The sequence below is a fragment of the Pinus tabuliformis genome, chromosome 2_2 (assembly GCF_031772625.1).
Source record: "Pinus tabuliformis cultivar Carrire ecotype Pingquan chromosome 2_2, CPIR1, whole genome shotgun sequence".
Classification (NCBI taxonomy): Eukaryota; Viridiplantae; Streptophyta; class Pinopsida; order Pinales; family Pinaceae; genus Pinus; species Pinus tabuliformis.
Window position 1 is genome coordinate 497006400 of NC_142300.1, and position 15038 is coordinate 497021437.

At 38.2% G+C, this 15038-nt stretch overlaps 1 pseudogene; it reads right to left on the minus strand.

The window, feature by feature from the left end:
* Positions 1-12537: 12537 nt before the first annotated feature.
* On the minus strand, positions 12538-13547 carry LOC149193545 (actin-interacting protein 1-2 pseudogene; annotated as a pseudogene).
* Between the last annotated feature and the right edge of the window lie 1491 nt (positions 13548-15038).

Genomic DNA, 15038 nt, shown 5'->3' on the forward strand with positions numbered 1-15038 from the left:
TATATGAGAAAACCTCAATGTAATGTGTTTTTCCACCTATGCATCGATGGCTTGGTGCCCAGGGCTCCCGACAAGTAAAGAACAACTTCCTCCTCCTGATGTCCTTCCGTGTCTCATCATCGAGCTTCCCCCATCCCTGGGTGGTTCTCTGAGGTGGGGTCTAGTGTCATTCCCCTTTTGGGGGAAGGGGGTATGTGCAGGAAAAGGTGCTCGTGTCTTGGGGATGGCCCCCTGTAAGTCTCTGGCACACATAATTGCTTCTTGTAGTGTGGAGGGTCTATGTGACTTCACTAGTCCACGCAGGGGCTTGAGAAATCCCTCTATGAATGTGTATACCCTTTGAGCATCTGATAAGTTTGGAACCAACACTGAAACTCTCAGGAAATCTGATATGTATTATTGTGGGTTGCCTATTTTTCAGAGTTGGTTTAGCTCCTTGAAGTGAGCCTCTGAATACCTTTGGTCAAAGTGCTCCACCACCCTCCTAGTGAAATCCTCATATGAAATCACCTTGGCATACCCCAAAGTAGCCAAGCCATGAAACCACCAGTCGTGGGCTTCCCCCTCCATGTGCAGCATGGCCATATTGCTGGCTTCTAGCTACGTCATCCAGTTAAGCTAGAAATGAGTGTCCATCTTCTCAACCTAGGCCCAAGAAGTGCACTTTGTAGTGCCATCGTAGTGGGGAAGTAAATACTCCATATTTTCCTTTGCAACTCATAGCTCTACATGCCCTGTCCTCCATAAATCTTTCTCTTCTCATTCTGCTTGAGCTTGTAGAAATCTTTGAAAGAGAGTGCTTCCCTGAAGTTTTCACCCATGGACTATCATTCTCTAAAGTGTTATCCCATATGTGAAGGGTCTTTGGCCCCTGCTAGTTCAACCTGTGCCAAAGGCACAAGGGGGCAGTGTAGCTTGAGTTGGTCCACTCACTGATGGAGGTTGTGTTGCAGGTGAAGGATGGTCTAATTGTTGAGAGGCCCCCAAATTCTCCCCAAATAGGAATCCCCTAGGGGTGGTTCTCTCTTGGTTTCACATTTTAATCTCTTCTAGTGTTTCCTTCTGCACCTTTTCTAGATCTTTCAGAGCCTTCAAGAGGGTATCAAAGGCCATATCCTCCTTTCTCTTGGGCTTTCCCATGTCTTCCTCTACTACTACTGCCTTTCTCCTATCCTCAGTGTTTGGAGTGATCTCCAACACTCTTTCTCCGCTTCGGTACCTCTGTCTCCTGTATCTAATATTCTATTGGTCTCCTTCTCTCATAGGAGAAATACCCCATTGCCAAGCGAAGATCTAGGTTCTGATACCACTGTAATGTTCCTCACTAGGAATTCAGTGATAAATAAAACAAGCAAAAATCCAACAATCAGAAATGAGAAGCAATCACCATACACCCATGAAAATGCTAGACATAGAGAACTTCTGATCCATTTTATTAACTCATCATGGGAAAATACAATAGTGAATGGAATGGTGCACCTGGTCTTGTCTCCAAGGACAAGCGTGACAAAACCCAGGTGAGAAAATGAAGATATGAGGGTTGCCCAATTGCTGCGCCAGAACTGATCCAAGCTGCCTAGGAACTATTGTCTACTGGAAAGGAAGTGATGGAATCACTACTTCTCCTACTCAGAAAATTATGAAAACTTCAGCTCCTTGATCCTCGACAAAAACCCACCAAAACCCAGGAGGGGTTTGGCCTAGTTCAGACTCCTAAAATTCGACTGCCAAGGAGCCTGTCCTCCTGCTCAAGCTACCAAACTTGGCCTGTCTAAATGATGCTAGGAAAGCTCTCCAAAATTTCCCTAAATCACCAATATGTAGTTCCTTATGGATTTCCTCCCTTTCATGATGTGATCCTGGTGTTGTGGCTCTCTCCCTCAATGCTCAAGTGATGCCCAGTCTAGCCCTCAGCAAAGTCCTCCCAGGGCTGATTTTCGAGCTGCCCAATTGTTGCACCCACCTACTGCAAAAATCCTCCCCAAGGCTGGCCTTCTAATATAATTCAACTCTCCAAATTTCTCTGGCAAGTGTTGGCCCAATGAAGCTTTGATCACAACTGCGTGTTCCCTTCTCAACTGGCCCAGAAATACACACTCCTGGTTTGTGGGCTGAGTGTACTAGCTATGAATCTTCCTCGGTGCTCCTCAAGGTGCTCTAAAAATTCCTTCCTAGGCTGGCACTCGTAGTCCCCCGAAGGTAAGGTTGAATCTCTTGCTTGAGAGATTCGTGACTAAATAGCTAGTTGACTTGGCTAAGCAGCTCAAGAAAATAGTTAAGTGATTTTGATATGCAAGTATGAATGAATCCCCAAGTGAGGAGCTCTTCCTCCTTATAACTTCGTGGGTCTCCCTTTTCCTCATGTGGACCCCTCTACTAGCCATACTATTTCCCCTCCAAGGAAATTCGAATTTCTCAATGTGTTTTCCCATGTAGGTGGCCCCCACCTTCCACTAGCAAATTAATCGAGCCTTCATTTCTCCTAAGTCCCTAAGTCAAAATTGCTTGGGTCCTTTACTTCACAAAATTTTGTACAAAATTAGGGAGAGACCAAAACCTTTTGCAAATTTATTTGGGAAGGGTGTTGGAATATAATCCTAACATCTACATGTATTTTTTAGTCTAAGTATCCTTGACTTATCCACATGCACTAAAAATCATGTTCACACTTGGCTTTTGGTAAACTAGCTCGGTGGACCAACTTTCCCTTGGTTTTTTGCCTTTAAAGAATTAATATTATGGAAATATTGGTCCAACCACTTTCCTAAACCATTTAGACATCTAAGTGCATGTTCACACCTAACCACACCTCATCCACTTGAGTTATTTGAGGATTGGCGCCCCACATGAAGATTCCCCCTTAAATCAAGGGATTTGCTCCCTTGGACCATTGTAGCATGTTTTTAAAGTTGCCTTCCTTGGGAAATGCACACCTCCTCATGCTTTCCTCGTGGCTGATAGTTGGAATAGATTGTCTTGAGTCATTGTTGCTATTTTAGGCCTTCCTTTAGCTTTTCTTAGCTTTTTCTAGTCTTTTACTATTTTTTTTCCTAGTTTTCTAGATTCAGAAATTTCTATATAACCACCTCCCTTTGGGATTAGAGGTTTGGTTGCTCATGTATTACTATTTTTAATTAATTTAATACATTGATTTTATGGAGAAAATTCTTTCTCTCCTCTCTTGAATATTAGCAAATTACTTGTGTTTAATTTAACTAGAATTCTAGATCTATCGGAGTTTATGCAGGAATTCTACATGCTATCGGAGCTAGTTCGAATCTAGTGGATTGTACATGGTTTTATTTGCAGGTATAGAACATCAGGAGGCACAGAAAGCAAAAATGGATCATCTCTCTCAGCCCACAAAACTTTTTCTAAATCCTTTCAATTACTTCGAATGGAAGACAGAGATGACTCTGCTCCTCCGAAGCAAAGGGATTTACAGGGTAACAATGGGAACGGAGACTGAACTGACATCTGTAGCGGAAAAGATCAGGTATTTCATTAAATCAGATGAAGCAATTGGGCTGATATTCCTATCAATTTCCAGAGAACTCCTCTTTCATGTCAGTGGAGCCACTACTTCCGATGCAGTCTGGACCACATTCGAAGGACTATTTGGCAAGCAGGATGAAATGAGAGTGCATCAACTGGATAATGAACTCATATCCCTCAGTCCAACTCATCTCAGCAACCTGAAAGAACACTTCACCAATTTTAAATCCCTCCTTATTGAACTTGATGCATGTGGAGTCAAGAAAGAGGAAGATCAATTCATCTTTCGATTCTCTCGAAATTAGGCCCTAGATATTCTGTATTTGTATCATCTTTTCAAGAATCTAAATTGACTGAGGAAAAATAGAAAATGCCTCCATTGAATAACTTCATTGTAGAATTGACTCAAGAGAAAGCTAAGTTAGTCCAAATGGGTGCCATCAAGCGTTCAAAGAACCAAGCACTTGCGACTACTGATGCTCCAAAGAGCATTGGAAGAGACAAGCAAAAAGGAAAGGGTAAATTTAATGAATAGAAGAAGGAGAGACCCGTACAATATTCAGACATCTCTTCTGTGCCTAAGTGTAAGAGGAGGAAGGAAAGAACACTCTGCAACTAATTTTCCAAAGGCTTTCATCCCGAAGAAAATTGCATGAGGAAAACAATCGATGAGATGGCTAGGCAATTGCAGCAGCACAATCTCACTATGCCCAAGAATGCAAAGAGGAAGGATGATAACAGAACGGGAGATCAGAGAGGGAGAGCACGGGATGGTCATGCTTTAATGGCTGTCACATCCACTGCATCAGCTTGGATCCATGATTCAGGTGCATCGAACCATATGGCAGCATCAAAAGATGAATTTTCCTCCATCGAAGAAAGCACCAAATCCCCAATTTACTTGGGAGATGCCACACCCACAAGGGTGTGGGGAGAAGGAATTGTAGATCTTGAAGGGGGCTTCTTCACAAATGTGCTTCATGTTCCCTAGTTGTCCACAAATCTTCTCTCGATATATCATATCACTCATTTTGGCTCTGGAGGGAAGGTGGAGTTCACTCCGGACTCTGCAGTGATTACCGACATTTCCACAGGCTCACAACTTGCACATGGAATTGCAGATCACAGTTCTCGTTTGTATTTCTTCTCTCTCTTTGTTCCTAAATCTATTAGCACTATATTTTTGTCACAATATAATGATATCAGCAGGTTATGGCATGAAATATTTGGTGATATAAACTATAAGTACTTTCATCAACTCAGCAAGGAACACATGGTAGAAGGATTTCTCGCTATTAAATTCACAAGCGGTGTATGTCAAGGATGCATTCTTGGCAAGCATCAAGAGGGAAAGTTTGACAAAGGTAAGGCAAAAAGGGCTTATTCACATCTTGGGCTGATTCACAGTGACATAATGAGCCCATCCCCATAGCCTTTAATCAGTAAGGCTCGATATGTACTCACCTTTATAGATGATTTCTCTCACTTTACTTGGGTATTTTTTCTGAAATTAAAATCGGAAGTATTTGAATGCCTTATAGAATTTAATGCACTTGCTGAGAGTGAGTCTGGGTGTAAGATTAAGATATTCTGTACTGATAATTGGGGGGAGTATGCCAACAAATATGTGCAACAAATTTTTATTGATGCAGGTGTACAGATACAACACACAGTGCCATATACACCACAACATAATGGTGTAGTGGAGAGGAAAAACCAGTTGTTAAATGAGATGGGCAATTGTATGCCACAGTCCAAATCATTAGCTCCTAAGCTATGGGCTGAAGCTATTAATTTTGTAGCATACATTTAGAACCACATTCCTCACAAATCACTCAAAGGCACCACTCCATTTGAATGTTGGACTGGTAAGAAACCGAAAGTGTCACACTTTTGCATTTTTGGTTCACGAGCATGGGCTCACATTCTGACAGGTAATAGGAATGCTTTTGAGCCTCAAAGTGTTGAATGTATCTTTGTTGGATATCCTGACAGTGTCAAAGGATATAGATTGCTGGACTCTCACACTGAAAAGTTCCTTGTAGATCGAAGTGTGAAGTTTGAAGAAGAATCATTGCATGATTTTTTAGCAGACCTGCCGAGGAACCGCTTGTTGCCACTAATGAGGAGGAGTCCAAAACTTCTTTGCTCACTTAAGAGAATCCATCAAAGAAGCCTCTTGGGTCTGATTTAGAGGATGATGAGTAGGTCATGGTTGGTCCAACTCAGCTACCAACTTGGGGAGAGAAAACCCTGCAAGATGCGGGTGAACTAGTTAGTGATCCTGTGGATGCAAGAAGGACTAGATCACAATTTTTTTGGGCTCCTCAAGCCTTGGTGGCCACCGAACCATTGCTTCCCATACATTTCTATATGACACTTGTTTTAAATCCACAGTCACACTCTAACGCTGCTGGAAACCCGCTTTGGGAGACTGCCATGGATGAAGAGTACTCTGCTCCCATGGAAAACAACACATGGGACTTGGTTCCACTTCTGAAAGGAAGAAATCTTGTTCGATGACGATGGATCTATGAAACAAAAAATGTTGTAGAAGGTGAGATCAGCAAGTAAAAATCTCGACTTGTTGAAAAAGGATACTCACAGGTACATGGCATAGACTACAGAGAGACATTTTCACCTGCTGCAAAAATGGACTCCATTCGACTAGTTTTAGCCATTGCTACTTCTTGCAGATGGGAAGTTCATAAAATCGATGTGAAGAGTGAATTTCTTCATGGAGATCACAATGAGGAGATATATATGGAGCAAACACAGGGATACATTCAGAACTCTTCCCTCGTTTTCATATTAAAGAAATCTTTGTATGGCCTAAAACAGGCTCCCAAAGCCTGGTATGCAAAGATGGATCCTTTCCTGCTTTCCATTGGATTCATCCAATGAAAATATGATTTGAATGTTTATTTTCTGCAACATGATGATTCCCTTTTGCTGATAGTACTTCATATAGATGATTTACTGATGACATGGAACCTTAACTCAGCCGTTGATTCAGCAGAATCAACATTGCACGATTGATTTTCCATGACAGATTTGGGACTGTTGAACTACTTTCTTGGTCTTGAAGTTTCTCAGTCTACTTCAGGGATCAAGATGGCACAGTCCAAGTATGCATCATATCTACTTGTCTGCTTTCAGATGATAGAATGCAAGCCAACAACATCTCCCTTTCTTTCAGGGATCATATTTGAGGATGCAGGTACTACACCTTAGGTGGACAATACACTGTATCGACAATTGGTTGGGAGTTTGTTGTATATTACTCACACCTGACCTAATATATAATTTGCACTAGGAGTTTGTTCCATATATATGTAAGAGCCCCATGAGCTTCATTGGAAAGCTGCAAAGAGAATCCTTAGATATGTGAAAGGTACTTCCAGTTTTGGTGTCTTTTATGCTGTAGATTTCCCACTTTCACTGATTGGGAACACAGATTCTGATTGGGCTGGCGATGGTACAGACCACAAGTCCACCTCTAGTTATGTTTTTAGCTTTGATTCAGGGCCTTTTTTCTGGTCTAGCAAGAAGCAATTCACGATTTCTTTATCTACAGCTAAGGCAGAGTATAGAGTGCAGTGAATGCAGCTACATAGGCTGTTTGGTTATAGGGGCTTCTCTTTGAGTTCGGTATTTAGTATCCACTTCTAACTATCATATTTTGTGACAATTAGGGGTCCATTCAAGTATCAATTGATCTAGTTCAGAGGCAGAGGACCAAGCACATCGAGATTCACATGCATTACATCTGCGAGCTGATCCGTGACTGAGTCATATCATTGCAGTACTGTCCCACTGAGCAGTAGATTGCAAACATCTTCACCAAGTCTCTCACTGGAAATAAATTTTCAGAACTGAGAGTTATTCTTGGAGTGGTGGAGACAACTGAGTAGGCCTTTCTGGCCACTTAGCCCATTTTTCCTCTTTTGGGGGGTGGGGGGTGGGGGGGGGGGGGGGGGGGGGAGGGGGGTGGTGGTTCCCACGAGGTTTTCCCTTTTTCTACATTTTATGAGGATCTTTTGTTTATTGTACCTTAGTACCTAACATGGCATCTTAGCCAAGACTCAGTTTAGATAAGTGAGTTAGGATGAAGGGGGCTGTTGGAATATAATCCTAACATCTACATTTATTTTTAAGTATCCTTGACTTAGCCACATGCATTCAAAATCATGTTCACACATGTTTTTGTTAAACTAGCTCGGTGGACCAACTTTCCCTTATTTTTTTTCCTTTGAAGGCTTAATATTATGGAAATATTGGTCCAACCACTTTGCTAAACCATTTAGACATCTAAGTGCATGTTCACACCTAACCACACTGTTGGGAAATTTATTGGGCTTAAATTGCTGCATTAAATTATCAACCAGGGAAACTCGTAAGCTTGTGATGGTGCCAGCAATATATATGCAAGAGTAGGCAACTAACTCTACATCTAGCTAAATTATTTACGATTCAATATAATATGCAAGGGAAGAGGCTCCTAACTTAGGAGGTCCTGGTTGTCCTTCCCTACAGTATCATAGAGAAATCATTGATTACATAAAACTAGAAACTTGAAATGAAGATAAGAGAATGAACTTAATTGTTGTTCAGATTCAAGTAGAGAGAGAGACTAACTTAGTCTCTTGATTGTCCTCTCATGTACTAATCCAAACTAAACTAAGATTCATTCACAAGCATAAGAAATGAAATAACTTGAAACATAAACACAAAAGAATGAATTTCAATTACCATATAAATCAATGGAGAGAGAGCCTAACTTAGACTCTTGGTTATCTCCTCATATGATACTTGAAACATTAAAGCAAAAGAATGAATTTCAATTATCATGCAAATCAAATGGAGAGAGAGCCTAACTTAGACCCTTGGATATCCTCTCATAAGTTGATAAGATTCTAATTTAAAACTCATTCATCAATCATAAACAAATCCTCAAATATCAAACATCTAAGCAAGTAAATGAAATAAGATCTAATATGGAATAACATGTTTCTCTCATCCTTTTAGAGTGAGCTCAATTCTCTTAAGAACAAGACAAATTATTCCATATACTACATTAAGGAAACTTATATCTAAAAACTACATAATGGAAATAAAACTACATAATGGAAATGTATGCAAAATGAAGCTTTATTCTATGCCATCATAAATTGTATACAATGCTCCAAGAGTCCTCCCTTTGGAATGGAGGAGGTACTCCTATTTATACAATAGGATGAGATAACAAACTCATAATGATGATCCACTAATCTCTTTTAGTTCCATACATTTCTCAACCATCTAGACACATAACCCTATCCTCCATGATTTCCTCCATGAGGTCCATGATTTTCTCCATGATCTTTTCCATGAGGCTTATCTTATCAAATTCGAATTTGATCATTCAAGGCCACATAAAGATGCCCCGGATGCTTCCTTTGTACCTACACATGTCAACAAACTCATTCTAATTGTTAGGTATAAGTATGAGCATATTATTTTCTAAAGTTTAGCCATAAATTCACTTAAAAATGTTAAGAATTAATAAACTTTGGAAAAGCATTGTTATAACCCAATAATGAGGTAAATGTAATGATATGGAGGTGGAATGGAGGTGACATGAAGGTAAAATGTGAAGATATTGGTGAATAATGGAGTGAAAACAGGGACTATTTTGAGGCCCAACATCTGCCCCAAACTGAAGATATTGCATGTCCTCATGCAATCTATTACATTACTTTTTGGTACTTGAGCTTTGGCTTAAACTCTGCATGATATCATTTACATAACTTTTGCAAAGCGTTATTTTGATGAATTACAACTTGGTTGGTTCTTGTGTTTCAACCATATTTTGTTTGTTGCATTCAATGTATGATCTTTGCATATTGATAATGTAATTTTTATCGCAGAGTATGTTTGTTGGAATGCATCGTGGTTGGTTCTTGTGTAACAACCATGATTCCGTTGGCATTTTGTTGGAATGCATCATGGTTGGTTCTTGTGTAACAACCATGATTCTGTTGGCATCCAATTAACTTTTAAATACTTTTGACAAAGCCATTTGTATGCTCATGTAATAGTGAATATAGCTTGAAGGTAAGTGGGGTTAAGAATGTGATATATGAATGTGGATGTTATATGAATGTGGATGTATCCTTCCCCTTAAACAGATGATTTGGGCAATTATGTGAAATGGGGAAAGCAAGGAAAAAGGAAGTGAACTTTTTCCAAAAATTATTATTCTAACCTTTCAAGGAATTTAATGGTTAAAATTTAGAAAATATCATACCTTAACTTACCCTTCCAAAAATGGATGAGAGTTGTGCATGTGTGGCGGCAAAGACTGTTGTTCATAGTCCTCTTTACTTGGTTGGGAAAATCATGCATGAATCATGCATGTGCAGCTGCCACAATTCTGCTCTGAATCTGCTTCTTCAAGTTGTGGATGAAAGATGGATCTGTATTGTTGTATCGGCTGTTAGATCCTCTGCTACTAGATGATGAATCTGAGGAGTCTGTTGAACATGGCTGAAAGTTGTATCTGCTGCCGGATGATGAATATGATGAGTCTGCTGAATATGGCTGAAAATCTATAAGGCTTGGAAGGTATATAAAATATATAAGTTACATTTCCCCCCTAGCCTTATTGATTGACTTGTCCTCAAGTGATGGCAAACTAAAAAATAATGAAAAGAAATTGGCTTCATCTGCTACAAAATATGGGTCTTCAAGTCTTCAACGCTCGATGGCACAAATCTTACTATGTGATTAAATGTGTCGATGTCGAACATAGCAAGAAGTTGTTGACTTAGTGGCCGTTAATGAATGCCCCTAGCCAACACAAGAGCTCCCACCATTGATTCCAATGGGAGTCAGGATGCCTAACACATCTTTGTAGGTACGAATAAATTTGTCGTGGTCGAGTCACCTACAAGATCCAACGAACAAGGGATATTAATGTACTCCCATTGTTCATTGGCAAGAGTACTTGCCATTAAGGCATGCAAGCCTCTAGGTGTTTTTTCAATGATACTTAGACTCTAGGACTTTGACTCAAGCAGAGTTTTATTGCGGAAATGAAGGGGAATGGTAATGACATGGAAAATGACAATAAGGAAATGCATGGTGTATGAATAAGAACTCTTGCTGTGAAAAATGGATATGGAGATTGTATGCTTTATGGACATGGAAAATGGGTGGAAAATCTTTTGCAAAATGGGAGTGCAAAATAATGGTTCTGGACATGGATTTGTCTTTAGAATGTTTCATGAAATTAGTCGTTGGAAGACCAATTGTGCGCACAATGTAATCTCCTTATGATCACTTGATTATCCTGTAACCTGTAAAAAACTTGGTACAAAGAAAACATAAGTGTGCTCATGAAGAAATGGCCAGTTTCTTCATGATTCTTACGCAAAAATTTCATACCAAATAAAACAAATTAAGGACAGACAAAGTGTTAAAGTTGACTTAATCATGATATTAATATCAATCCATTTGTGAAAATAACCTTGAAGAGTAATACTCCCTGTTTGTGTCAGCTGACTTCTGTGCATGGCGAAAAGTTTGGCATCATAGATTTGTTGTGTCCTGCAGATTAGTATGTTATAATAGCATACAACAATATCAATTTTCCAATTCTAAACAAGTTAGTCAGCATTCAAATGTTCTTTTAAATTATGCTTCCAAATGTTCCATTCTTTATTTTCAAGTCTGTGTGAATTTTGTGAAAAGTGTGTTTGTTTGTGTGTTTTTTTTTTTATTATTATTATTTTTTCTTTCATCCTGTTCTTATGATTTTCTCAATTTTCATGCCTCCAAAGTTTTTCATCCTGTTCTTGTAATTCCCCTGATTCTCTCAATTTTCATGCTCCCAAAATTTTGTTTTATGCCAGTACCCCGCACATGCCAATCCTTCTAAACAACAATATTTTTTATTATTTTGTTTTTATTATTATTATTATTATTATTAATTTTTTTTTTTTGAAACTTGATAACAAAAGATAATATATGATCATAATATATTAATATAATTAATACAATCATATTAATATATTAAATTAATATAATTAATTCAATCATATTAATATATTAATATAATTAATATATTATTACAATCATATATATATATATATATATTAATACAAATCAAATATTAACTAAATATATCAAATCTAATCAATCAAAATATATACAAAATAAAAAACAAATCACACAACAAAATACAAATATAATAATAAATTAATATATTAATACATTCAATATATCAATATATTAATTATAATAACAACATTAATATATTTTATAATGCAATTATAAAAGATATTAATATATTAATATAATTAATACAATTAATATATTAATGTATTAATACACTTTTTATAACAATCATTAGTTAATAATATAACTAACAATTATTTACAACAAATTATAATTAAAATTATTATATCAATATATTAATATAATTAATATATTAACATATTAATAATATAACAAACATTAAAGCAGAATCATAACAAATTAAATAAAAACAAAATAAACCTAAAAATATAAAACAAACCAAAATAAATGCAGAACAAAAAGGATGGCAGCGCTGTGGAAGATTTTGGATGGATTGAGTATCAGTGCTAATCCCCTTGTATGGCAGATATAATTGATATTCAGGATATTACGCCTTTTCCTTTTCCTGCCTCAGGGCTCCATGAATGAAAGTTCATTGAATTTGGTTGTATGCCAGTTTGCTGTGGAGGATATGGAGTATGTTGCAACTGGTTTGTAGATCCTTGGGCGGCATCAACCATCTGAGGAAGAAGCGGAACAGGGGATGATTCCCCATGGGGACAATGAGAGCGCCTTCCCAATACAAGGATCTGGTGTGCCGATGGTGATACTCCCGAGCAGGCACATACTCAACAAACTTGCCTCTCTTCAACGCAGTGGCAACACCTCGAGATCACAATGGAGCCTCACAATGATCCCGCGGTGAGATCATCGAGCTCGGGGAGCACCTAGGGCGCCATGCCTAGAGGCAGCACGGCGGCACTATCCTCTGACATGCAAACCATGGGCTGGCATTTGATTTGGTGGTTTATCTGGATCAACTGCAGAGAGTAAGCTGACGATGCCACCAAGAGAAACAGTAATCAGATGATCATTTAACCAAAGGCAGCCAACTAACATGTCATCAGCTCCTCCTTGGCTTCCAAAAGTCAATGTTTTCTTCACAGTTCCATTACCAGTTTCACTAATCTCCCATATTTTAGCAGACTTGTCTGCAGACACAGTAAGTACCTGTTTACTGTCAGGGCTCCAGCTAGCAGCATAAATACTGCCCGTGTGGCCACCTTCTTTAGACAACTCCCCAATCTTTTCACCCGTCTTGCCATCAAAAATCATTCCTTTTCTATCCGAACCAACAGTAATAAACTTGGTTCCATCTGGAGTGAACCTTATGCAGTTCGCATAATTTGAATGATCTCTGTGTGATGTCTTAAATCTAAAGGGTGGTCCTTCATAAAAGTTCACCAAGAAGTTCTCTCCACATGTGGCAACACGAAATGGTCGTGTTGGTTTAAAGGAACAATCTAGAACACGCCTTGAATGCCCATCAAATTCACCAACATTTGTGCCAGAGTCCCACATGAAAGCCCGGACCATTGATTTGCCTTTACTGTCTCCACATACAACGATCCGTTGTCCATCGGCAGACCACTCGAGATCATCAATCCTTCCAGCGAGAGCCTTGTACTCATATTTGAGAGTATGATCCGAACCTCGTCCCCAGATTCGAACTGTGCCAGAAGTGTCCCCTGATGCAACTCACTCTCCATTTGGTGAGAAGCGAGCCACAGTTGCAGGATATGAATGTTCTCCATAAACAGAAGCTTCCAGGGGATTGTCCAGGTTTCTCATGATCACGGATCGGCCATTGCAGTATATGATAGAGTTGGTCTTCGCATCTCCTACTATGAGAATCCCACGGTCCCTCTCCGTTGAAGGAACGCAGGAATGAGTCTCAATGAGCTTGGCCATACTAATATCCAAAATCAATTAACTCGTACGCGAAAATTAAGAGAAAACTGGTTTATGGGTAGGATTATGGGGCCTTATCTGCCGATTTTCGGTTAAATTTGAAGGAAAAGGAAACCAGAGGGATTGGACCTTTGATGGCTTGTCTCAGAGGGGTCGATTTGTATGCTAAACTTTGTGCAAAACAGGGCTCATGAGTAGAATTTGGAAGGCTAATCTAAGATGGGTCAGTTTTTGTCTGCTAAATTGGCGATTAGCTTTTTAAGTGCGATTGGATTAATGATCGTGCCTATCAATACCATCAAATCTCTGGGGAAACTGCACATAACAGTAGGATCCATCATGAAACACATGGATTCACGAATCGCTATTACATAGTATGCTATTGTTTATATAATGATCACAATCCAAGTTCAGCATATAAGGAGCATTTGTAAGAACAGCCGAGACTCGAACAATCCATCTCATCGTTCATGAAAAACACAACAGAATGAATTTTTTTTTTTTTTAATAATAATATATATATAGGAGATATACATATTATTACATACAAATTTTTTTTAAACAACAAATCTTAAAAAGAAAAAAAGAAATGAAAACATATTTTTTTTTGTATTTTTTTTATGTTGATTTTGTTATTGCTTTAGATTTTTTTTGCTAAACAACAAATTAAAAAACAAAATTTTTTAATTTGTTATTTAAGTTGAGATTTTTTAAAGTTGTAAAATCAACAACCTATTATTAAACAATGACTATAATTAAGTTAGTTTTTTTTTTTTTTTTTTTTTTTTTTTTAATAATAATATGTATATATGATACATATATTATTAAAATTTTTATTTTTTAAATCTAAAATAAAAAACTAAATTTCATCTAAAAATTAAAAGATGTTTTTTTCATTCACAAAATTCTTTATTGTCATGTTGCACATTAGTTCTCCAGCAAGAGTAGTTTTATTCGAACGAAATCAATAGATTTTCTGATCTTCCTGATCGCACGAAGCGCAGGAAGAGAGCATACTAATCGATTGATTCGTTTTTATTTATGTAGGGGGGTGTTTTTGAAAAGATGAAATTTAAAACTAGCTAAACACTAAACTATCTGAAAACTCAAACTTAAACTTCTTTGTGAAGATCCTGCTGTCACCAGGTCCCACAAATTATTTTGTCTTAAAGAAAAATACTGAATTAAATTCCTAATGCCTAATCCCTTAGCACCATCCCCGGCAACGACGCCAAAATGTTGGGCAATTTATTGGGCTTAAATTGCTGCATTAAATTATCAACCAGGGAAACTCGTAAGCTTGTGATGGTGCCAACAATATATATGCAAGAGTAGGCAACTAACTCTACGTCTAGCTAAATTATTTGCGATTCAATATAATATGCAAGGGAAGAGGCTCCTAACTTAGGAGGTCCTGGTTGTCCTTCCCTACAGTATCATAGAGAAATCATTGATTACATAAAACTAGAAACTTGAAATGAAGATAAGAGAATGAACTTAATTGTTGTTCA